Genomic DNA, 24,628 nt, shown 5'->3' with positions numbered 1-24,628 from the left:
AGGTGGCCAGCAGCTCCACTGGGACCTAGAACAGATCACCCTGAGGACGAGGATGCAAGCAAGACTGGACACACTTTGTTCTCCCTTTGTTTTCTAACTGCAACCCTGAGAGTTCCGTGAGTGGTGAGTTCATCTATCTTATTCCTCCTCTGCTTAGCCCAGCGCTTGGGCCACCCATGCTCCTGCTGAATAGAGGGAGGAGACACTGCTGAGGCTCCTCAGGAGGAGGAGGACAGCGGGGGGCAAAGGAAGGAGGAAAAGGCAACCAAGGAAAGCTTTATGCAAGCAAAAGGAAGCAGTGATCTTCAGATGAACCCAGGGCGCTTAGCCACTCTTCCTTTCTGTCCCACAACTATCTCTCTCCCTTCCCTCCTCTTTATCTCTCAGATGGATGAGGAGCAACAATGGTGGGTCTGATAAGACTATCACAACATCAAATCTTTAGGAAAACAGTGACAATGAGGATTTGAGCCATGTTGCTGTTTAGCCACATTTAAAGGACTTGTAGAACTTTAAACATTTTTATCAAGAAGAAAAGCTACTGATTTGAGAACACTTTCAATATTTAAAACCATTTAGCAGCTATAATTTAAAATCTGATAAAATGAGCTTTTTGAAAGACATGTACATTTATCTCAGTGTTAAGGGCTGTGTGATGACAAATTCAAATTTCCTGATAAAGCTGAGTCTGGTGTCAAAGGTGATCCTTTGGTGTGACACGATGTCCAGGACACACCTCATGAAGAAAATAAGCTACAGCACAGCACACAAGGTGTCCTCCCCCTTTACTGATCAGTGCAAGCAGACAGGCAGACAGAGAGACAGAGAAACAGGCAGGCAGGCAGGCAGGCAGGCAGACAGACAAGTGTGTACCTGCATGACGCTGCCTGAAATGATGGTCATCAGTTGCAGCACTCATGGGTGGGCTAAGATATTAGATCATTTTACTTTTTGCTTATTTTTCTGCTATGATTGAAAATACATGTATTAGCTTTCCAAAGACAAGAAAGCTAACAAGGCTATCATTTAATCACAATGATTTCACAGGTATTGCATGTAGTTTTTGATACAATGATAGTTCTCAAATCATAACTTCTGTTTTTAAAAATAGAAACTCCCAGGATTCAGGGTGTAGCTCAGTGGTAGCATGTGTCCTTAGCATGTCTGAGGCCCTGGAGGGGAGGAAGACTGGGCAGGGGAGGAGGAGGAAGAAGGGGAAGAAGAGGAAGGGGAAGGGGAAGGGGAGGGAGAAAGAGGAAGAAAAAGAAGAGGAGGAAGGGGAGGAGAGTTCTAGTCATTCTCTGTTCAGGGCAGTTTAGAGTGATAGTCAAGTATCTGTACATCTAAAAATTCTTGGAGCTGATTTTGACTTGGAAGAAAGTTCAGCAACAAGGAAGTTCAAGAGAAAAGGGTGCTACGATGGGTACATGTTTTAGTTACTTTTCTCATTGTTCAGAGAAAATTCCTGATGCCTAAAGTTGAAGCAGGAAAGGTTTCTTTAGCTCACAGTTCGCAGAGGTTTTAGTTCATAGTTGGCTGGCTCCAAGGTGGGGTGGTACAGTAGAGGGGCATCGCAGAGGAGAAACAGTCCATGGCAGGCAGAAGGCAGTGAGCAAAACAAGATACAGTCTACAGATTCTTTCTTTCCCTTTATATTGTATCCAGGGCAGGTCGCACTCACACCCAGGGTGGGACACTCTTAATCCTACCCAGAGCTAGGTCAAACCAATCAGTGGACTAATTTAGTAATTGCACACCCTTAATCCCAGCGTCATACACTCCAGATTCAGCCACTTTCAAAAAAGCCCCATCCATGACTGCATGAGGCCTTGGGGTGACATCCAGAAACAAACCATAACAGTACATTTCTTATGGTTTAGATCTAAAGTGTCCCTCAAAAGTCTCATGTATTTGGAAAGTGATTGGAAGATGGGGTGCTATGCTCATCAACGGATTAGTCCAGCGATGAGTTCACTGCTGAATATGCTGTTAGTGGTGAGGCCTGGGTGGAGGTCATTACTGGGGGTACGGCCTGAAAGGGTTTATTCTTGTCCCCAGATCCTCTCTTCTTTCTGCTTGTTGAAAATGCCTTCCTCTGCCATATCCTTCCGCCATGCCATTTCTGCCTTGGAGCCAGCTAACTTTGGACTGAACACTCCTGAAGTGTTAACCAAATAAACCTCTCCTCTTTTAAGTTGTGAATATCAGGGGTTTCGTCCTAGTGATGGGGAAGCTGGCCACTCCACATTTGAAACAGCTCAGGCTATGCTAGGGTTTGGCTAAATATCCTCTAAAGGCCCACGTTGAAGGCTTGGGGGCCAGCCTAGGGTGCTGTTGGGAGGTGGTACAACCTTTAGGAGATGGGACCTAGTGGACCCCAGGGGGCTGGGGGCCCCTTGAAGGGGATACTGGGACCCCAGCCCAACTGTCTCTTTGCTTTCTGGCCTCCATGAAGTGAGCAACTCGCTCAGATGGGGACTCCCACTATGATGTGCCACTTCACCGAGGGCCCACAGCAATAGGACAGCTGACCATGGACTGAAACCTCTGAAGCTGTGAGCCAGAGCAAAGCTTTCCTCTATTTTAGGTGATTATCTCAGGAACTGTGTCACAGTGAGGGATGTCTACTAACATGCTCGAACTCAGACATATTTAAAATGCAGTAAAGTCTAGCTAAGGAATGTCTTGACTATTTTAAAATAAATGAGACACATATGATTCTGTAATATATTCAGCAACTATATTTACATCCCTGTTCAGTTCTGCTCCACAGAGAATGATGAGATGTGTTTCTAAGATGGCTTTCTTTCATGATGTAATGATGGTACTGGGAAAAAGAGTTACGAGCGGGAACTGAATGTATCAAAAGCAGCTCCTAAGGTGAGCCAGCGACCCACTGAAATAAGAGCCCCCAAACAAACACTACTCAGTCTCATCTGAAAATTGAACCAAGACCTGTAAAGGAATAGGCTCCCTCTGGGTTGCAGTGTTTCCTGTTTAGGAAGTATTAAAAGCTGAATATTTTAAGATGCCCAACAGCAAAGGCAGTGAACCCAGGCATGACCGGATCCAGGAACATCTTTCCCTCTCAGACCCTTGCTGTGTCTGATTCCAGGAGCATCCTGGGAAATTGTGAGCAAGTGCTTTTCACAAACATTTCCAAGATGCACGGCAACAGAGAAGCCCAGTGGCAGAGGTGGAGATGTGGCTGCTCGTGGTGGCCCCTCTCTGGCAGTCATGAGCCTCCTCCTGGGATCCAGCTCAGCCTCAGGGCCTTTCACTGCCATGGGTTGAGGCCAGGAGACCCTCTGTACATTGCAGCTGCTCTACCTGTCTCCTCCAATCCCTGGTTTGCCCTCCCAGCCCCACAGTAGCCCAGAGTCACCTTTGCCTCTAGGAAATGCTAGGAGTCCCATAGCCTGCTCTTGGCAGACTGCGTTCATTTAACCAACGCTAATCAAAATAAAGACGACTGGGGTGCATCTGGGGAAGACTAAATCACTCTGACTCACTTTTTCCTCCTTGGTGACTGCTCACTGAATATAATTTTGGATACAACTTTAAGATCTCCAGAAAGGCAAAGACTTGTTTATTCTGTTCATTGCTCTATATGCAATGTCTGAAGGGCATCTGACATGTAGTGTTAAACCACCTTGGACTTCGAGTGAGTCCTTGTGTAACAATTCCAACCCAACCGCTATGCCCTGAGTGCATCCCCAAAGCTCACATGACAGAAACTTAAGCTCCAAGGCCACAGTGCTGAGAGCTCGGACCTTTCAAAGATAATGAAGAAGAGACTGATGTCATGAGCCCAGGAGGGGGTCAGGTACTATAGGAGGAGGTTCCTGATAAAAGAATGAGGACTCCCACCTCCTGTCTCATGGGATAAAACAACATCAGGGCCCTCACCAGAAGTGGAATTCCCAGTCTCCAGAACTGTAAGAAATAAATCTGTTCTTTGCAAATTATTTAGTCTTGGTACTTTGGTACAGCAGCACAAAAGAGACTAAGATACTTAGTATGCAAAATAGCTGTAAGCCTAATTTTGGAATGTACTTTGTAACAAAAACCTGAATCTCGGCGATTGCAGCAGTCAACAGATCACACCACCCAACTCTTCCCATTGAGCTGTTTCTGCACCACCTTTGGTTTTTGTCCATACTACATTGTAGAGCAAAGCTTGCTGAACCCCTGGGCAGCAGGATTTGTGAATCATTGTTTTAAATGCTTCTAAATTTAATTGGTTTAAAGTTATTATTTTGTCAGCAGGTTTTCAAAAATGAGTCGAGTGAATAAACAAAGAGGCATAGAAGACTTTGTAGAGCTAAAGAAGCTCCTCATGTGATCAGTTGGATGATGGGCTGAGAAAGCACACACTGAGAGTTTAAGAACTGCTTCTCATATTTTTTAAAAAGGAGAAAATTTAAATCATTTAGCCTGTTTCAAAGGCATCAGCATTTGCATGAATAACAAGAAAACACATTCCCTCAGTCAGAAAAAAGTGAGAATGATAGAAAAAATATAAAAAGAAGTAAAGAATTGGAAAATAAGTATATATAAAAACAAGGGCAGGTAAAAAAAGGAACGGTGGGTTACATCTTTGGCCGGGGATTTAGCTCAGTGGTTTTGCCGCCTGCTGTGCAAGCACAAGGACCTGAGTTCAATCCCTGGTACCGAACAAAACAAAATAAAAAAAAAACAAAAAAGGAAGGGTGCCATAGTTTGAATCTGGAATGGTCCTGAAGGTCCATGTGTTAAGGGTTGGTCCACAGCCCATGGTGCTATTGGGATGTGAAAGAATCTTCAGGAGGCAGAGCATGGTGGGAGGAAGTGAGGTCACTGGGGGTGTGGCCTAGACCTCTGCTCTTCCTGTCTCTTGTTTACTGGCCACCATGATGTGGCCAGGCCTCCTCTGCCCTGGACTCCTGCCATGATGGACTATGCCATCACAGGCCCAAGGCAACAAGGCCAAGTGACCATGCACAAGAACCTCTGAATCTGGAAGCCAAAATAAATCTCTTCCCTTATGAAGCTGATTATCTCAGGTATTTCATCACAATGACAGAAAGCTGAGCAAGACAGAGGGTAAAAAAAAAATGGAAAAGAAACATTTTCTATTTAAAATGCATTTCTATTTAATTTGACCCACAAATAATAGAGCTAAAACTGTGAGCAGGGCTATGAAGATAAAGTGGACATGATCATCAAGTCTGTGTGAGTGGAGAGGGCTGGCAGAGAACAGAAGCTTGCATTTATGAGTGAAGCTGACTTCCTTCTGGAAGGGGACTGACCTTGGTCTTTTCTCCCTGTGTTGGTGCTTTGCTAATCAGAGCAAAACCCTTCATGAGTAACCAGTGGGTATTCTGCAGCAATCTTCGTGCAACCTTGATGTCCCTCTTCCTAGGTCGGCAGTCATTTGGACATTCAGAAGGCATCACAAATACCATCCTGTTGCTGATGATGGGCACTTTTCTTCCTCTTATTAACAAGGATGGCTCTTGGGGGGTAAGTGAAGGACTGAGGACAATGTTCTCTATAATGGGAGAACTGAATCCTAGGGAAATCTACTTTCTCACAGGAATAAAATCACATTGCTGTGTTGATACTGCATGAATAATTATGGGAATTAGAAAGGGACTTCAGAAGTAGTAGATCCAACTCCCAGCCTTGAGGCACTCACGGAAGATAGATGCTTATTTGACCTATTTTTAGGGATTGCAATAGATAGAGACACAGGCTCCCTTGTTTGTTCCCAAAGTGAACTTCTAGATTATGTCTAACTGTACGCTCTTTCTCTGTCTTTATTATACTGTCATACAATACGCAATTCATTAGCGGCTCAAAATATAGATGAATTTCCCTCAGGAAACTCTTAACAATATAAGCTCATAAATTTTTAAACTTCTCAATTTGACCCTGGATGGACTAAATCTTTAATTTTTAATACTCTGTGAGTATTGCTTCTCTTAATTAACATGCAAAGCCTTTAACACTTAAAATGGCATTCCCCCCTGCATGGTCACATACTGAACACAGCATGCCTGTCCTTCATCTTCAGAGTCTCCGGAATGGGAAGCAGGCAAGAAAATGTGGAGCAGCAAGGGACAGATGGTGCATCCATTCATCTCCTTTCCGTTTTCAGAGAGAAAACTACACTCTGCCTGTGAGACTGTCTTTACGCCAAAGCAGGCAATGCTGCAAAATAGAGACCCCAGCAATTCTAATTCTAAACTCTGTGCATCCAATAAAACTACCTTTGGGATGCCCATTGGACTCAGCAGGCTGAGCCAGGCCACCTTGAAGGCTACTTCTTTCTGTAAGCAGAGTATTAGTACCAGTTACAGTTCATTGTCACTGAGCATTTGGCCTAAAGTGCTCAGAGGCGAAGACCTTAAAACAAGAAAATTATATAGTGCCTAATTAAAGTTCCAGTGTGAATGCTTAATGTTGGGAAGTGGGTATTTAGAGACTGCCAGTGTGATTACACAATAGCACTGGCATATTTAAAAAGTGCACATCCTGGAAACAAACAAAAAAATACAAAATAATTACACACTAAAGCTTCTGTAGGAATTGAAGCCTCCTTGTTTCCTTTTTGCTAAAACTTCCAATGCACAGCTTTTATCTCAATCTGTCCAGCTGCAGAAGAGTATTTATTAGCTCCAGTTACAGAGGTCATTTTGAATGCACAAACACTGCTTCCTTACTTTGGATAGTACAGGTCAGTGAAAAAATGAGCAATATTACAAATTAATTTTTCTTGACTGTGGTATAACGACCATAATTAGCAGCAAATCTTTTTGCTCTATTTGCATGTGCTGAATTTTCCTTAATTACTCTGCAGTCTAATTATGAAGCTCCATCTAGAGAATTCACAAAAGCCAGTGAGGCAGAAAACAGGAGATGGTGGATTCCACTTGCTGGATTGACTGCTCTGGGTCCTGGGGTAAACCAGTCAGAACAGACTCTATCTGTGAGGGCATTAGCATGTAAACAGTGTCACCTCAAAGACGCATGGTTCCTAGCGGCCTTGCTAATGGAAAGTGATATTGAGTTTGCTAATTCAGATAAGGGTGCACGCACTGCCTTTTCTCCAAAGCACGGAGACTGTCAGAGAAACAAATGCATGGTCCATGTTGCAATTAATTTAATTCTTGTTCTTTTAAGGCTGTACTTGTAGATTTAATTAAAGCTTTCACATACTGGGCACATTCAGGAAGGATGTGAATTTAATGGCTTCTTTTGAATGAAAGCAGCAGTAGAAGCTATGACTCAAACAGTAGCAGGCAATCATAAGGCGAAGACATTTTTAATAAGAAAGTACGTTCATTTTCACTCAGGTAGCAAGTCATTTTTTATTTTAATAAGAGATAGCAAATTGCATGTTCTCCATCCGCCCTGCCTCCCTCTGCCTAGAGGGCTACCCCTCCCCTTGCTGATACACTGTGCTAATACTACTGGGCTGCGAATTTCTTTTATCAAATTGACTATAATTCTTAGGCTGTGAAACCCCAAACCCATCTATCCTTCTTCTGGTCTTTTAGGGTTACTTATAAAATCATACCTAATCTTGTCTGTTTTGTAAGTAGACTAGTATCTTTTGTCTAAAAGCAGTGCTTTTCTGACTTTGCCTGTTTCTAGGCACATGCACTAACAGGAAGTGAGAAAACTGGAGGAGGGGTCTGTTCATCTCAGGTGTCATGCCATAGTAATGAAAATAATTATTCCCACAATACTCCAACAGCCCATATATCATCATCACTCGTGCATTTTTCATATGTGAACATTTCAACCTAATTGCCATCTCTTCCGTGACACTTTCCTGATTCTTTCATCCAAAACCAAGTTCCCTCTCTGAGCTGGCGGTCTTTACCCTGCATACCACACTGCTCATCCTTTGCACCCTAACACTCTCGGTATGGATGTGGCATGTTTCCTACTACACCACAGGACCTTTGGGTATTCTGACATTTGTTGTCCCTGTAGCACACAGCTTAGTGGCTCGATGATGTAGGCACCTCACATATTCATTACATGTGCTAATGCTTCTCTCTCCCACTCCTAATCCCTGACCCGAACATGGTCCTTTGTTAAGCAGGAGGAAGTTGTAAATGTACCACAAATTAAGACAAGGTGGCCTCGCAGGTGTACATGAGTGAATGCATGCACACACACACACACACACACACTGGTACAATTAATAACAGCGCCAAGTGAGCCAGTTCATCTGCCTCACTCCAAGGCCATACCAAATGGTGTTCACTGGGGGATGGTCTCATGGCACCCATAGAACCAGGGCCACAGAACTGCATTCCCTTGAAATTCTTCCTTCCGCTTCAGCTGGCTCTCCCGAAGGTGGGCAGAAGGGTTTCTGTGTGCAAGTCAGCACCCGTGGTTCTGACCCTTTCTCAGAGGCGGGTCTCTCTTATCTGCAGGAATGCTGCTGCCCACCCAACCCTCCAGGCAGTGCTTCTTGAACACAGTAAGGACCACCATCATGGGGGACTCCAGGTCCTGACCCCAGACTCCCACTGTGCCTGTAGATACGACTAAGATGGTCTCTCCCAGAGCATCCCAGAGTGGTCTGAGGCAGAGGGTCTCGGGATGGCGCGTTTCTGTCTGAACACACATGAATTTCCCACGCACTGAAGACCTGGCAACCGATGGGCTATGAATAACAGCAAGACCACAAAACAAAGCTGGGGCAATCTATGCCTGAGTCCAGAGAGCAGGTCAGACAATAAGGCAGAAAAGGTCACACACAGGGAAAGTCGGGTTTATTTGTATCACTTGTCACCTCTCATCCATCCTATGAGGGTAATCATCTGAAATAAGTATTGATTGATCCTTTGTTTGTAAGTTCACGTTTCTCCTTTAAGGCAATGGAATGATGTGGATGATACCAGGGAGATGTTAAGTCCTTAGTACTCAAAAGAGAGTGGCAGAGGGCAAGATCAGATGCACCCGAAAATGCATTTAAAAGGTTTCAGACTTTGTTTGCTGCCACAGTGTACAATTCCACATAACAATCTCCCTTATTAACTGGAGGCTTCCCATCTGACAAGCTGCAGTGTATCTCATGGAAATTAATTAATTGCTCAAGAGTTCTCTTCTAAGCATTACTTGATCTAACTTATTCTGTCACAAAGATAAGTTAGGAATGTCAGAATCCTAGGAGAATCCCAGATCAATCCTGATGCCATTCTTCCTGCGCTATGGTTGGAAATGGGAATACAGCAAGAGCGCATCTGGTGGAATCACAGGGACATTCAGAAGACGTGGTCAATAATAGCAGCCCAGATAAACTTTGTCCCTCTGTCCTACCTCCAGATTTAGTCCATTTTCCTGGGTAATCAGAGAAGCCTGGGCTAACCCAGGTCTCCCATTTCAAAGGGGCACAGGAAGCAAAGCCATGGACAGCAGCCTACTGTGTTCCAGCTCTTGATTCTCTTTTACTAAGGCCCCCGCTTGCGCCCCCCTTACAGAGGTCTGGGCTGTTTACCAAGCACCATTTCCTCATTTCTCATAGTCCCACATCCATGGCAGACCAGTGGCATCTGGTTCAATATTTCATTAAATCCTCCTGAAAACTAACAGTTCAATCTATTACAAAACTACAGTCCCTGAGCCACATAAATTACCTCGCAGGCTGCGGCTGCAGCAGCCGTCCAGCCCATTTGCTTAGAGACTTTTAGAGCTGCGGAGTTTCTGCACATTGTGGATGCCAGAAGCATAACCCTTATGGGCCTCTCACATGGCAAACACTGAAGTTTAAAAAAATAGTTCCTTAGCAAGAAAAGGTTATTTCAGCCTGGGATCAATGAGTCCCATATTCTGCCTTAATTACCCATGGACTGAACCCAGTCCTTCTTGGAGGTTTTTCTGTCTGGCCAACTCTTCTTGCCTAAGCACCTTCCAGTCCTCTCTGGGGCCTCAGCAATGACCGCAGAGCATTTTGCCAGACAGACCTGTTGAAGGCTGTGCTCCACAGGAAATCCACAGCTCATTTATGTTTGCTGCAGGGCAAGTTATGCACAGAAGTCAGAATGGTGTTCCCCATCAGTGGCCAGTCCACCCCACCTTTGAATGTCGTTGTCTCTTCACAAGTTGGAGAAGCTGGGGACTTTTGATGGCCATCTGGAGCAACAGGAAGCTGTGGTCTCGGCGCCTTCTACTCCATTATGGTAGTAATGCCAGGGCCCAGGATGCTTACAGTTCCCCGGGGGGCTAGGACATCCATGTGTCAAGAATCTCCATGTAATTTGCTCCTTTAATGAGTTTTTCATCCTCCTCCAGGCTATGAGTCTAAACTTTCATCTGTGACAATTATCAGAAAGTTAGATAAATCTTTGTGTATTACCTCTAAGAGCCCCAAACAGATCAGCTGTAGGCCTACAAGCACTTACACATCCTAACTTGAGGGTGGCCTTTTTTTTGCCTTGGGTGAGTGTAACCCCAAGGTTTGCTGCACAGAGAATAATAAAATGAACCTTTAATAACAGCAAATGCTCAGCTATTCACAAACTGACTGCCTGATGCTTTGAGGGAACTGGCTAGAACGGCATGGCTGGTGGAACCACCTGTCACTCGGGACTTTTCCAGGACGGGGACTTTGTCCAGGCCTGTGGGGCCTGCCACAGATGAAGGCTTCTTGCTTAGCGCAGCTCATCTGGCTGGACATGGTGGTGGCGATGACAGTCTGTAACCTTGTGGCCCACGCATTGTCATGAAATCAGCGTAGTTAACATCACACAGTTAGAGACTCATCAGAAAGAGTCACATGGACGCAGTCTGTGCAGAAACTGTAAATTAGGGCTTGCAGCTGTGCGTCCCTCCTCCCCTGATGAAGCACCTAACTTATCTGGGCTGTGGGGTTTTTTTTCATCTACAAAATGAGAGGTTAGGGAAAAAGGAACTGCAAGACTCCTCTAGTTCTTGAAATTATATGTACTTTTTAGCCTGAATAATCTTGTGCATCAAATGCATTCCAAAGGATCAGAATTAAAAGGAGTATTTGCACACTAAAGCATAGTTCCAAACACCTTACACTGTTGTTCCAGAAATAAGTACTTGCTGAAAAAAATAAAACCAACATTAAAAAAAAATTACATTTAAGGCAATTAGTATCCATTTAGCCTGTATGGATATATATAGTTGGGACCAAAAAGTGTCACACTAGAATCAATCCAGGAGATTCTTGCAGACTAAAGAAAAGTGTACACATATAGAGGCAGAGTTCCTATCTTGGGTGAAATTCTTTCCAATCCTGTGAATTATATAGAATCTCATGATTGGTACAGATTAGACAGTTGAGGTTTTTCTTCCTTGTTAATAATGTTCTGAAAAAAGGTGCATGAGGCCTATTTTATACACTGTTTAGAAAATGTACTCAGCAATGGGAGCAACTCTCAATAGAACTGTTAAGTTTCCCCCACTCCCTGCCCCTGAAAAAAGATTTTTGACTGATTTTCTAAGTGATTTTCTGCCTGATTGAACATTTTTGATGATACAATGTTTTGGGCTGCCTTGCCTAACATGTCTGTGATATGCTGAAACAGGGCTTCCCCAATTTGCTTTACGAGGGGGGAGAGAAAGAAAAGGAACACAAAACAGCAGGAGAAAAGAGGACTTCCATCCCTTCCCACTCGGTGTGGTATCTTTCACCGTGATACACTGATGACATTTATCCTTTTTTCTGACATTTCTTCACCTAAGGAAACTCTCTTATGAGGGTTGATGTAATATTTATAGAGAAATTCAATTCTAAAGTCAAACAGGAAGGCAATATATTCTATTTAACTTCCTCCAGCGAGGGTGGGCAAAGCTTATGCAAGATGTTCCAGTGACTCTGGGCCGGCCTTCCTCTTCACAGAGACCCCAGATGCCAGGCCTTCTGTGCTGTAGGTAGGGGTTGTGCGCAATGGAACGGCCTCATGAAGGTCACTGCTATGGCTGTCATTGCACAGATTTGCTCTGATTAAATCTGGCTCCAGAAAATTTCGTAAGGGAGGACTGGATAATCCTAAACTTGCTTTGTTCCACAAAATTCAGCACTTTTCTTCTATCTAAATAATTTGTGATTATCTATTGTTTTAACTAAATCTTTTCTATCCTCCACTAACATAAATAATTGAATGTTGATTCTACTTATAAAGGAAACTTCAGAAAATAGTTATTTTAAGAAAAATGAATATGGGACTGACTTATTTTTCTCACTAATGAAGAAACAGTCTGCAAATTACCAGATTTAGCAAATTTGCCAGTGAATGAGCAAAAATATTAAAAGCCAGAGCACTGCAGGCACTAAATGCAGTCTATGCATTTATTTTTGCTAGTTCAATTTTACATATTTATGATAATACTTCAAAGTATATTTTCTAGGAAGTACAAAAGATGTTATACAGTTTTCTTATTACTTAGTCTTGGCTATAACGTGGCCTGGGGCTGCAAGGCTTGATGTGAAAATCAAATGGTCTGGCATTAAAGTAATATTAGCCGTGATCAAAAATGAAAATATGTCTTTGCCAAATTTATTTAAAAATATTTAATAGTTGGGCCAAGGATTTAGCTCAGTGGTTCTGCCGCCTGCCTTGCAAGCGCAAGGTTCCGAGTTCGATCCCCGGTACCAATAAAAAAAAATTTAATAGCTCTCAGGATATACCTTTCAAAGTAATACTAATACTGTGAAATACATGACAAAAAAGCATACTAATGCCAGTAAATATTTCTAACTGAGTGCTAGAATTACACTGTTTTTTACCAGAATTGAGCAGCAGAGACCATTTCCTGCTTGACAGATGATGCTAAAGAAAATACTCAAAACCAGGAAAAAGACCATCAGCCCCAGCACCAGCCCAGCTGGCAGGGCGGAAGTCCTTCTGAAGGCTCCCACTGTGCCGTGTCCCTACCTCACCGGAGTGACAGCTGCGAAACCACATGCAGGGTCAGAAGCTTAGAGCTGCCATGCCGCATCTGCATCCATCACGCTCAGCTTTCTCTCCACGCGTCCAAGGGCCAAGCCAATGCTGCCAGGCTCGTGACGCAGGGGCCCCGCCTGCATCAGGAGCCTGTGTCTGCCTTGCTAAAGGCCGATCCTCAGTACACGGTTATCTTTTCACTCACCTCTGGACCACAGAAGCTGCCCTCACAGGTAAGTGACTCCTCCGCAACACTATGGGAGTTGGCTCTGTCCAGACTGCAGCCCGCCTCTTCCCTCAGACCTGACAGGCAGACGGGGTGAGAACACAGCTGGGCGGCCTGCCGGTCCCAGGCATTCTGAGTCACTCAGGTGAGCCGGCCAATGAGGTGACGCTGGGAGTGCAAGGCCTGCTGCCTCAGACAGTGCGGTGAGCACACGGCAAGCACAAGCCCAATCCTGCAGGAGCCTGGAAAGCAGGACTTGGAGGCTGCAGGACTTTCAGGGACATAGGAGTTGGTACATGATTAGGAGAGCCAATGTAGAATGTCCCTGAATCTCAGGGGGCTCAAAAGCTACACATCTAAGATAGATGGGGCCTGAGACTCCAGCTGTGTTCCTATTCCGTCCTCGGGACACATTTCCAGCAGACTCCGATGCTTCTCATGGAGTCCGCGGTGCGCTGTCACTCTGCGTTCTGATCAGGTGAACAGGGACCTCACTGAGGGCCCCTCCAGCCGCTGAACCTGGATCTGGGGTGCAATTTTCCTCTTTCTCTAAATGCACGAAGTGAGAAGCACGGGATGCTGTGTACTGTGCAGGCAATGGGACTTTCCTGGGTTCCTTTCTGGCTCACTGGGCAGAAATCACATGCGTCTTTTCCTCTCTGTTCCATTTCAACTGAGGAACCGTGATAGTGGAGAATGGTGGCAGTGGAGATGGGCCTCTGGATTCTGCTCTTGGTTCTGTCACTTACTGTCCACATACTCTTCTCCTTCCTGGCTTCCTTGGAGTTTAAGCAGGGAGTGTGTCGGAGTTGTTACCAGGCCTTCCTGTGAAAGTGCTCATCAAAACCCCATAGTGGCGCCAGGTGTGAGACGGAGTGCCACCAGCATCATCATCATCCAATCAGTAACAAGTCTAACATGAATGACAAGGCTCAGGAGAGTCTACCACGCTCATTCACAGACATGTTACTGGCAATTTATATTTTATAAAGCAAATTTGTTTTTATCCATTTATTGATTTATCTAGGGTTAACAGGCTTGGTAGCGGGAAGGACAGGCTCTGTGAGAAATTCCTTACAGGCATACACATCGTCTGTCCCCAAATAGGGTAGGAAGGGCCAATTCCATCATGGGGCACTGTCTTCTGTTACAGAAAGGAAGCTGGAATCCAGAGAAAGGTGATTTTCAGGAAACTGAGAGCAGGAAGAAAGAACAGGGCTCGTGGGCCGTGGCGGAGCCTGGCGTTAAAGCGTTTGCCTAGCACATGCAAGGCCCTGGGTCCCATGCCCAGCACCCACCTTCTGCCCACGAAGGACTTGCTCTGGCCGCGGAATGGGACAAACAAACAGGTGGAGGAGAGCCCAGCCTCTGTTCGGAGCTGGGGAAGGACCTTCGACAGGCAGAGCACCAAGGGGGCCTTCCATGGAAGGACCTGCCAGTTCACTCTTGTGCCACACAGAACATTTAATGAGGCTTGCCTCGGTCAGGGAGCCCAGTGACAAAGACAACTACGCCGCGGCCCTGCCCTCAAAGTTTCTGGCCAGTGGGAGCCTCCGAGGCTGCTCTCTATAGAAAGGCAACGAAGAAACAGGAACTAGAGAACAAGTCAGGATCCACAATGCAAGCTTCGATCAGCCACGAGGAGCCATGGGCCTGCATTTTAGGCTGAATTTATTTCCCTTCTTTTTGCCAAACCCATAAGACTGAAACCACGTGATGCTGGGGGCTGCACATAGGCAGCCCTGAGGACTTGACTTGAAACCTGGAGCCTCCAGAGTGCTGCACACATTCATATTGTGTTTGTGGGAGGTCTGGGCCACTGTCATCACTAGTAAAAAAGCTAAAGAACTGACAGCTGTGGAAGCCACTGGCTTAATGTGACCCATGTTTCAGCGTCTGGAGCCAGAAAATAATGTGGCAGAACCTACTGATCTCTGCTCTTGTGGTTGCATCAGGTGGGCACCAGCAGGAGAGATGGGCAAACAGGGCTCTGGCTGGTTCAGGTTGGGAGCCACCCTGCTTGGGTTTGGAGAAGGAAGTCTCTGTAGCCGGGTCTCCTCGCTGTCACCACTGCTGGAAGACTTCAGGGTGCATACTTCCGGTGGGCTCACGTCAGCCTGGAGCAACCACACAAATCCATCTCCTGTCAGGTGAGCCACGTTAGCCCTGGGCCGTGCCACATCTCACTACGCCGCGCCCATTTTCCGCGGGGGAACACAGACGTCCCACATCTCATCACTTTCGCCATTTTAATAAAAAAAATTTTTCCCCCATTAAGTGTATTGGTACATTTAGGGTTGCAACACAGTTGCATTCATCATTGGGATCTTGTACCATTATTTAAGTATCTTGGTTCTTATTTTTTTCCCCTTCCTCTCCTCTACCCTTCCCTATTTACAAAGACTTTGTTTCCATTTTTTCCTTTTCTCATATTTTTTCTTTTCTCTTCTTTCCCTTCCCCTACCCCTCCCACTTCCCCTGCTCCTTTAGACCTTTTCTTCCTGTTACACAATATCAGTTATACATTTTAAAAATTACAATATCAAGACCTAGGAGACATTACCACAGATTTTACAGAATTTAAAAGGATACAGAAAGCATATTTCAAAAATCTGATTTGAAATAAATTTGACAACTTCTAAGAAGTACCTTGGAAGACAAATTAATGAAGCTAACTCCAGAGGAAATATAAAATTTGAATAGCACCTATTAAAGAAAGTATATTCCTAGCTTGAAAACCTACCTATGTGACAACAGCAGGCTCATACATTTTAACTGATAAATTATATCAAACATTTAAAGCAGAAAAAAGAAGGAACACTCTCCCCTCATTTTAGGAACTCAACATTGTGCTAATCCTAAAACTGGATAAAGATAATAGAAGAAAAAAGTATGAACATGGATAGAAATTTGGTTAACAAAACAAACTGTTAGAAGTCAGATCTGGCAGTATGTAGAAAGTGGTTTTGTTACAGGGATGGCAGTGTTGGTTCAGCATTGGAAGATCCACCCCCAAAAGGCAGCATTTTAACAGAGGAAAGGAGAAAGCCATATGATCCTGTCACTACTTGGGAGAAAAAGTATTGGACTGAATTCCACAGCTGTTCATGATAAAAGCTATCAGGAGACTAGAAGTAGAACAGAACCTTCTCAACAGATTAAAGACATGTACTCCATACTTCCAGCGAGAATGCCTTATATGAATGGAGAAGATACAATGCTTTCTCCCTAAGGTGGGGAACAAGGGCAGATATGCCTACTCTTCATCTGTCCATTAAACTTTGAAACCTTGGCCCAAACCAAAATAGTCTGGCAATAAAATGACACAATTAGGATAGGATTGGCAAAGTAGAAGCAAAATCTTTATATGTAGATGAAATGATCATCTACAGAGAAAATACTAAGAAATCTCTAGGAGCCCCTAGAACTTGTATTTGAATTTAGCAGGATTAGAAAACACAAGATATATATAAAAATTCAGGTCTATGTATACTTGCTATAAATGAAGAATTGGATATTGAAATTTAAAAGTTATGTAGGAGTACAAAGGACCTAGAAAAGTAAAAACAAACAAACAAACAAAGAAAAAAAACAGTGTTGGAATACGTTTAGTACCTAATTTTAAGACTTCCTCTAAAGCTATAGTAATCAAGGCAGTGTTGGTATAAGGAAAGGCATATAGATCATTGGAATAAAACAGAGAATCTAGAAATAGAACCACACATATATAGTCCACTGAGTTTTGAAAGATTATTTAACATTAACATTTTATAGAATATAAACTCAATTCAGGAGCCGAGGGAAAGATAGTGTTTTCAGCAAATGGCACTAGAACACCTGGTATCCATATATAAAAAATTAATCTCAACCCTTTATTTCCATACATAAAAATAACTTGAAGGGATCTATGAACCTAAATACGAAAACCTAAAAGTATAAAACTTTAAGAAGATATTATAAGGGAAAAAGTTTATGAATTTAGGGTAGCCAAGAACTACAGGTATCCTAGGATACAAAAAACATGATGTATAAAAGAAAAAAATTGATAAATGAGATTCCATCAAAATTTAGAACTTTAAATGACATCATTAAAATGAAAAGTAGTCCTTAAACAGAGCATATTTGCAATGCATATAACCTATGACCAGAATATATAAAGAACTCTTACAGCTCATTAATAGACAACCCAATTAAAAAGTAGACATAAGAAGATAATAAATAGCCAGTACAGCACAAGGAAATGTGTGCAACTCTAGAATCAGAAAAATACTAATCAGTACAATAACAAGATTGAATTATACACTCATTAGGGAGAGACAGTTTTAAAAGCCTTGTCATGACTTTTTCTTTTTGTTGGATTCTCCCTCTTTGTGTTTAATTTGTCACGCCCAATGGATTCATTCTGCTGGGCTCCTTGGGGTTGTGATCCTCATTGTCTTTTCCTAGGATATTATCTAAAATTTTTTGGAGTGCTGCTTTGGTATGCATGAAGTTCCTGAGGTGCTCTTTATCATGAAAGTATCTTATTTCTCCATCAATTTTGAAAGAGTTTTGCAGGGTACATCAGTCTGGGTTGGAGGCTGTTTTCCTTTAGGGCTTGAAATACATCACTCCAAGCTCTTTGTGCCTTGAGGGTTTGAATTGAGAAGTCTGCTGTGATTCTGATGGGCTTTCCTTTGTATGTGATTTGCTTCTTTTCTCTCACTGCTTGTAAAATTTTGTTCTTCTGTTGGGTTTCTGGAATCCTAACTATTATATGTCTATGCATACATTTTTTTTTTATTAAGGCTAGCTGGAGTCCTATATGCCTCACTTATCTGTATGTCAAGTTCTTTTCCCCTGCTTGGGAAGTTTTCTGCCATCACTTCTATGAACAGTTTTTTTTTATGTCATCTGCACTCTCTCCTCTTTCTTCATTGACTCCAATCAGTCTTATGTTATTCTTCTTTGCATCGTCTAGCAGCTGCTGGATTGATTTCTCATGTTCCCTTACAATTTTAAAGCAATTTTTCTTTTCCTCCTCACTAATTGCAATCTTATCTTCTGTATCTGAAATTCTATCCTCACATTGGTTCATTCTGCTGTGCAGACTTTCAATGGAGTTTTTAATCTCCTGGAAATCTGTTTTATGGATTCCATTTGTTTCCTATGTTGGTATTCCATCATGTTCCTCAGATCCTCTATTTTTTTTTTATCTGTGTCCTCTTTAGATTAATCATGTCTTGCACTATGAGCACAATCTTTGCTGTTATCTGAGTAATTATTTCTGATTTCATTTTTCCCAGATCCTCTTGTTGCCAGTTCAGAGAGTCCAGGTGGTTGAGTATCAGATTGTTCCATCTCATTTCCCTTTGGGCTTTCTGTAGGTGATCTGGAAGTCTGTTTCTGAGGCTTGTTTATGTGTCTTCTCATTTCCATGAGTGGGGAGGGGGGTGCTTCTGGCACCCACGTGGCTCACCTTCTCTGCCCTAGGAGTGTGCAATGGTGGTGGGGAAGCCTCCTTCAGGGTGCTGGGACTGGCTCAGCTTCTCCGCCCTAGGAGCGTGCAATGGCAGTGGGGGAGAAATCTCTTTTCTTTACAACATTCAAGTTGACATCTTTGGCTTGTAGGAAGGTGTAGGGAACAGGGAAAGGGGATGTTACTAGAACCTCTGCAGTTAAGTCCTAGTCTCCTGTGAGCCACGGCAGCACAAGGCAAATTAACTTATTATACAGGAAAGCTAGAAAAAATGAGACTTGGAGAAGCTGAGCTTTGGGCCTGATCAGCGCTGCTCTGGGCAACAGAGACAAAAGCCCCCGAGCTTGCTGACTCTCGCCATTTTAGGTGTACAGTTCAGTGATACTAAGTCCACTCACATAACTGCAACATCACCACCACCCACCTCTGGAATTTTTCATCATGGGAAACTGAGACTCTGTCCTCATTAAACACCAACTCATTTCCTCCACTCCAGTCCCTGGTGAACCCATTGTACCTTTGGTCGGTGAGTCTGACCCCTGCAGGTACCTCATAAGTGGAATCCTACAGTCTCCCTGTGTTTATGACTGGTTTATTTCATTTACCGTAATGTCAAGATGCACCCATGTCATAGCTGGGTCAGAGCGCCCTTCCTCTTTCAGGCTGAATGCTATTCCACTGTGTGTATACCACACTTTATCCATTCATCTGGCAAAGAACACCTTGGTTGCTTCTACCTTTTGGCTATTTGAATCATGCTGCCATGAATACTACAGGAATAAAACAGCTCTTTGTGACCCTGCTTTCAGTCATTTCGGACTTAGTTTAAAACCATAGAGCTATATTACTGGTCCCAGGGTAATATCTTTTTTATTGCATGCACACCTAAAAAAGGGATTGCATGTTGCCAGAGAAATATGTTCAATAGACTGTGTTTTCCAAATCACAAAACTAACTAAGACTTCTGGGCTAACAGCCTCATCCAGCGGAGGCCTCAAGTTGTGATACTAAGCTGCACTTAGAACCCAAAAATCTATTTTTATTTGTTTTTCCATATTCTGCTTAGTTTCTCTCTTAATTTACGGATCTTTCATTAGGGCTATTTCACTTACCTTAGCTTAATGTGATTTGTTATTTATTCAGAGCTGTAGTTAAACTGTTGTGAATTCTTCACATATTATCACTAAATTACCAGTGTAACATCTGAAAGAGAAATGATTGCTGAGTGCCCTCGAGTTAGCTAAAAAACACTAAAGCTAATGCAGTGGTCAGGGTGGTAATTAAAGATGTTTCTGAGAATTCAAAATTTTATAAATCATAGAACACATGGTATTTAGGATATGGTGAGCAATGTCCTTTTATGTCTTGTGTTTGGAAAAGAGCCTGAAAATCAGTGGAGAGTGCTACCCAGGACATGATCAGATCTATAATTCTGACCTTTGAAACTGTGAACTTGCTAACGATGCTCATTAATCAGCTGCTCTGTTCTCAGGTCAGTTTCTCCCCCCTCAGAACGAACAATCCTTTTGCTTGGATACTTATAACTTCAGCTAAATCAGGTGCTGCTGTTGTTTTTTACATCTCCGAGGACCATAAAAGTAAAAAGGCACACAGGATAAGAACCAGTTACTTGGGCTTCTTTGGTAAAATCCTGCCTGCCCTTGGCCAGTCTTCCTGGAGGGTCATCACTAACACCAGGTGGACGGCTATGGAGAGCAGGGGACACAAAGACTGATTACAGGGTGCCAGGCTGCACCCCCACTGGCAAGCGGGGGACTGAGGAGTGTGCCATTCCCTGAAGGGACATTCACACAGAGGCATTCAGGCTGGCCTGAGGCAGAGTACAGAGACTCAAACCAGCACTCCGGCATACCACGTTATAAAAAGGAACCATGATTTGGGATTTCATGGAGAAGGTTTGGGACAAGAGAAGTTGTCTGGGAATTCCAGGGGGTGAGTCACTGACATCCAGACACCTGCAAAGCAGTAAGGCATGGGTAGTTCCGTTGATGTTGACACCTAGCCTTTCCATCCAGGTCCCTGAGCAGCTGGGGATCTGAAGCTGACTCCAGCGTGGCCATGCGGCACAGCAGGAAGCCTTCCAAGGTGCTGGAGCTGGCTGAGGGAGGTGGCCAGGCTGGGGTGCTGGGTATGTGAGACTTGTGGGATGGCTGCAAGATATGCATCGGTCCAAAGCAGCAAGGACCAAGCCAGGCCATGGGCTGGTCACTGGGTGGCTTGGAGAGCTCAGGGCCCTAAAAATTGGCTAAAATTAGTATGGGATTGGGCAGAAGGGCACTGGCCACACAGTGGTCCCATGCTGTGCAAGAGGGATGGTTTCCAGGAGCCCCATGGACACTGAAGCGCACAGGTCCTCAAATCCCTTCTAGAAAGTGGCACAGCACCTGCCTGTGAGGTGACATGAATGCTGTGTGAGCAGCTGCTGTACTTCCCTGTTTAGGGAATGATGATAAGATAAGGAAAAAGTCTGTACAGATGCAATGTTTTTTCCCTAATATTTTCAAGCCACAGTTGGTTGAATCCTAGATTCGGAATCTGCAGATACAGAGGGGCAACTGTATAGGGCTATGTATCACTGTTTTATTCTTAGATGATATCAACGTGATAAATATTACTCATTTTCAAATCCAGCAGAGAAGAGAACATGAAGAAATCAACAGGCAGGTGTGTGGCAGGAGCCCTGCTCTTACAGGATTCCCAGGTCTTCGGCTTCCACCTGGGCAGGATGAGGCCGCAGGCAGCCCCTGGGCCCTCAGCAATCTGATTAATCCCAGGAGCAGGAGGGAGAACTCATAGGGAGGACGGGGCTGTAGAGATGGGCACTGCCAGGGGTGAGCCAGTGCTCTCTCCTACACCAGGGACTCTTTTCAAAGAGCAGAAAGATGATTCATGTGAACAGGATTTAAGAAATGTCGTCTTCTGGGGCAAGTGCTGTAACGGACACACTGAGGCTTAAGACTCCACGGCTTCCCAGGCTGCCCAGAGAGACACAGGCGTCAAGAGCAAGTCCAGTGCAGGGTGCACTGAGCTGGCTTACATGGGCGCCGCACGGCCTGCACAGACAGCCGAGGTCTAAGCTTCCCTGTACCCACAAGCAGGAACCACCCAGTCACCAAGAAGGGTGCAGCCCAGCAGGGCAGCTCGGGGGCTTCAGGGGACACCAATGAGCACGTGGGCAGGCAGCCAGCAAGGGCGAAGAGGGGTCTGCGGTGCCCTCCTGGCCTAACAAATACCTATGGCAGAAACAGGCAGGTGACACAAGTTCCATCAGACGGGGCCCCGTGGAAGGTACAGCTGTGACCCTCACCATGCCTTCCCGTATCTCAGGGCCGCAACTCCAAGTCAGCCCTAGTCTAGCAAAATACAAAAATCACGACTATTGTTGCTACTAAGCTATGTCACTAGCAGACGCTACTACGATGAAGTGTTTCCCACTGAGGACACTCACAGCTTTCTAAGGGTCCCCTTCACTTTCAGGGCCTCACCGTATCTCGCAACCTTCTCCATCCCTAAGAACTGGGCTTGATCACTGACCAGCTTTCCCTAGGGGAGACCAAATTCTCCAGCTCCTGGCTGCTAACTTTGACCCCACACTCAGGCACACTAAGCCCTTTCCTGACCTTTCCCCAATTAATGTCTCCTCACTCATGCAAGGACCACAAATTCAACATCAAACACCCTCAAAGAAGCGTTTCAGCCATGCAGTGGGAAAGGCGACTCTAGTGACCAGAGCTGCAAAGGAAGCAGAGAGGTCAGCAGTGCCCCCGAGAGGCGAGTTCATATGATTCTATCCTGGTCACGGCTCAGGGCTGGAAGACCCGGGACAGTGTCACTCCAGACTTAACTGACTTAAGACCCATGTGCATGGTCTAAAGAAAAATTCACCCTGAGGTTGTTTCCTCAGTGTTTTGAATATGGCTTGCTAATCTAAATTCATATTGCTTGTATACAAGGTGCCAAGGACAGCTTCAAAGCAGGCTTAAGAGAACAGCGGTTCGAAGAGCCCGAGGAGTGTGGTGGGGAAGGGAGGTGGCAGAGGACGGCAAGCGGCTGGGCCAGTCTCGGCCTGTGGCAAGTGAATGGGACACTTGGCAGAAACATGCCTTTCTTATTCAAAGAAATATATGATTTGCTGCAGTATTACATCTTGTGATGTGATATCATACCCCGAACTTCAAAACACTTCTTCCTTCTTAAAAATTATTGTTTTTACAGTTTCCTATAAATGAACCTAAATGAAGGATTCCATTTATAATTCTTTTGCCTGTTAAGACATCCCGCGAGACGCTGCTCAGCGCCTGGAGTCTCTGTCTCCACACCAGAAGGTGAAGTCCTCCAGCCCGACTGCAGAAACCTGTCCCGTGGAGGACGAAGAAAGCGTGCTCTGGAGAAAGCCACTGCGACACATGGTGAATTTTAGTAACAAATGTGCAACCGTCCCTTAACAGCCTTCCATGGAAGCGGGCATGAGCTGCGGGCGACAGCCACAGGAAGAACACGCTTCCACAAGCGCTGCAAATGGCAGGGGACAAAACAGGCTGTGTTGGACAGTGCCGGGCATTCAGGTCAGGAGCCACCAGGACAAGTCAGCCCGGAGGATGGGCTGAGGCCTGGCCCCAAGGCGGCACGAAGGCCACATCACATACACAGGTGGGGAGACAGATGCCGGCGCCTGCCCCCACCTCCTTGCTGTAGGCAGGTGTAGGAGCAGGACTGGAGGGCTGCATGCACTGCAAGCACGGCAGTGCTGCCCGTGTCCCCACCTCTGCAGGCAGCAGACAGACCACTGGGGCCCTTGGTAGCTCTGGCCTGACAGTTTTGGTCCAGAGCCAAGGTCACATACCCTCAGAAACTTCCAGACTCGGGGCTGAAGCCCGGCACCTTCTGTTTCTGACCCTGCAGAAGGTGCTTGCTTTCCTAGTCCCACTCGCCTGGCTGAGCTGAGCCCTTGCACAATGACCCCAGTGGTCGAGGAGGGCTGGAGATCCTGCTCGGTGCTCTTGGGCTCAGCTTCTGCACAAAGCCTGGCCTTCAGGACAGGCCACTGAGGTGGCTGTGCTCTTGCAGTCTTCACAGTCAGAGACCCAGCCCGGGTGTGCCATGGGGCCAAGGGACAGGGGTCTGCACAGCAGAGGAGGGGAGGCCCTGCTAACGCAGACATGGCACCTCGGAGGCACGCGTGCAGTGGGCACTGACAGGAGTGGGATCCAGGGCTTGGACACCCCGAGATTATGCACACAGCTAATGTAGATCATGTCTGCCGGGCTAGCACTGTGCACCTGTTAACTTGTCTTCTTCTCCTAACACTTGGTGATGTGAGTTCTATTATTACACAGTCGGTATTCGGGGGAAACTGAGGGACATAAAGCGAGGGGCTTTGTCCAAGGTCACCAGGTGGGGAGCCATGTGTGGAGTCCTTGCTCTCATGTATTCCTGAGGCCACACTGTCTCCCGGGAGGAAGGCCTGAGGCTCACACTCCTTTGTCCCATAAAACCTGACACATTCCCACACCCTACACAACTCCTCATGAGCCACCAGGAGTGAACTTAGGAGTCAACAGACGCGACAAAATATGCGGACACAAAAGGATTTAAAAGCAGAAAGTGGAAAAAAGGGAGTGGAAAAGATAGATATATTCTCCTCTGAAGGCTCAAAAAGACCAAGGCGAATACTGCATGCTGGCAGTATTTCAAATCTCTGCCGACTTATGCAGTGGTAAACTTAGCAAGCTGAGGACAGTACTGTTTTCCAGTAATGGCTACACAAAGACCTGAGTTGTACAGAGCAAGATGCATGTGTGAGTTCTTGTGGCAGGGAATTTAAGAACCAGACATGTCTGTATTTAGTGTAACCTCTGCCACTTACCACCTGTTGCTCTGGGGTGGGTTCTTGAACTTCTGAGCCCTTACGCTACTTTTCATCAAGCACCGACTATGTGCATACGGCATCTCCCTATAAAAAATGCAGCAGCAGCAGCAGCAGAAGCATCACAGTTCACACTCGGA

At 45.1% G+C, this 24,628-nt stretch overlaps 1 protein-coding gene and 1 long non-coding RNA gene across 15 annotated transcripts in view; one reads left to right on the top strand and one right to left on the bottom strand.

Annotated features, from left to right (window-relative positions):
- Ptprm (protein tyrosine phosphatase receptor type M) overlaps positions 1 to 24,628 on the bottom strand; it is a 675,227-nt gene that overhangs the window by 192,906 nt on the left and 457,693 nt on the right. The window lies entirely within an intron of this gene.
- LOC110350855 (uncharacterized) lies at positions 4,706 to 6,273 on the top strand. Its single transcript, XR_002397773.2, has 3 exons — positions 4,706 to 5,045; positions 5,405 to 5,505; positions 6,059 to 6,273. It is a non-coding gene; the product is annotated as an uncharacterized LOC110350855 (long non-coding RNA).

This window comes from Heterocephalus glaber, unplaced genomic scaffold (assembly GCF_053883595.1).
Source record: "Heterocephalus glaber isolate CG9 unplaced genomic scaffold, H.glaber_assembly_v1.0 deba00000331, whole genome shotgun sequence".
NCBI classification, from domain to species: domain Eukaryota; kingdom Metazoa; phylum Chordata; class Mammalia; order Rodentia; family Bathyergidae; genus Heterocephalus; species Heterocephalus glaber.
This window is presented reverse-complemented; position numbering and strand designations above follow the sequence as displayed.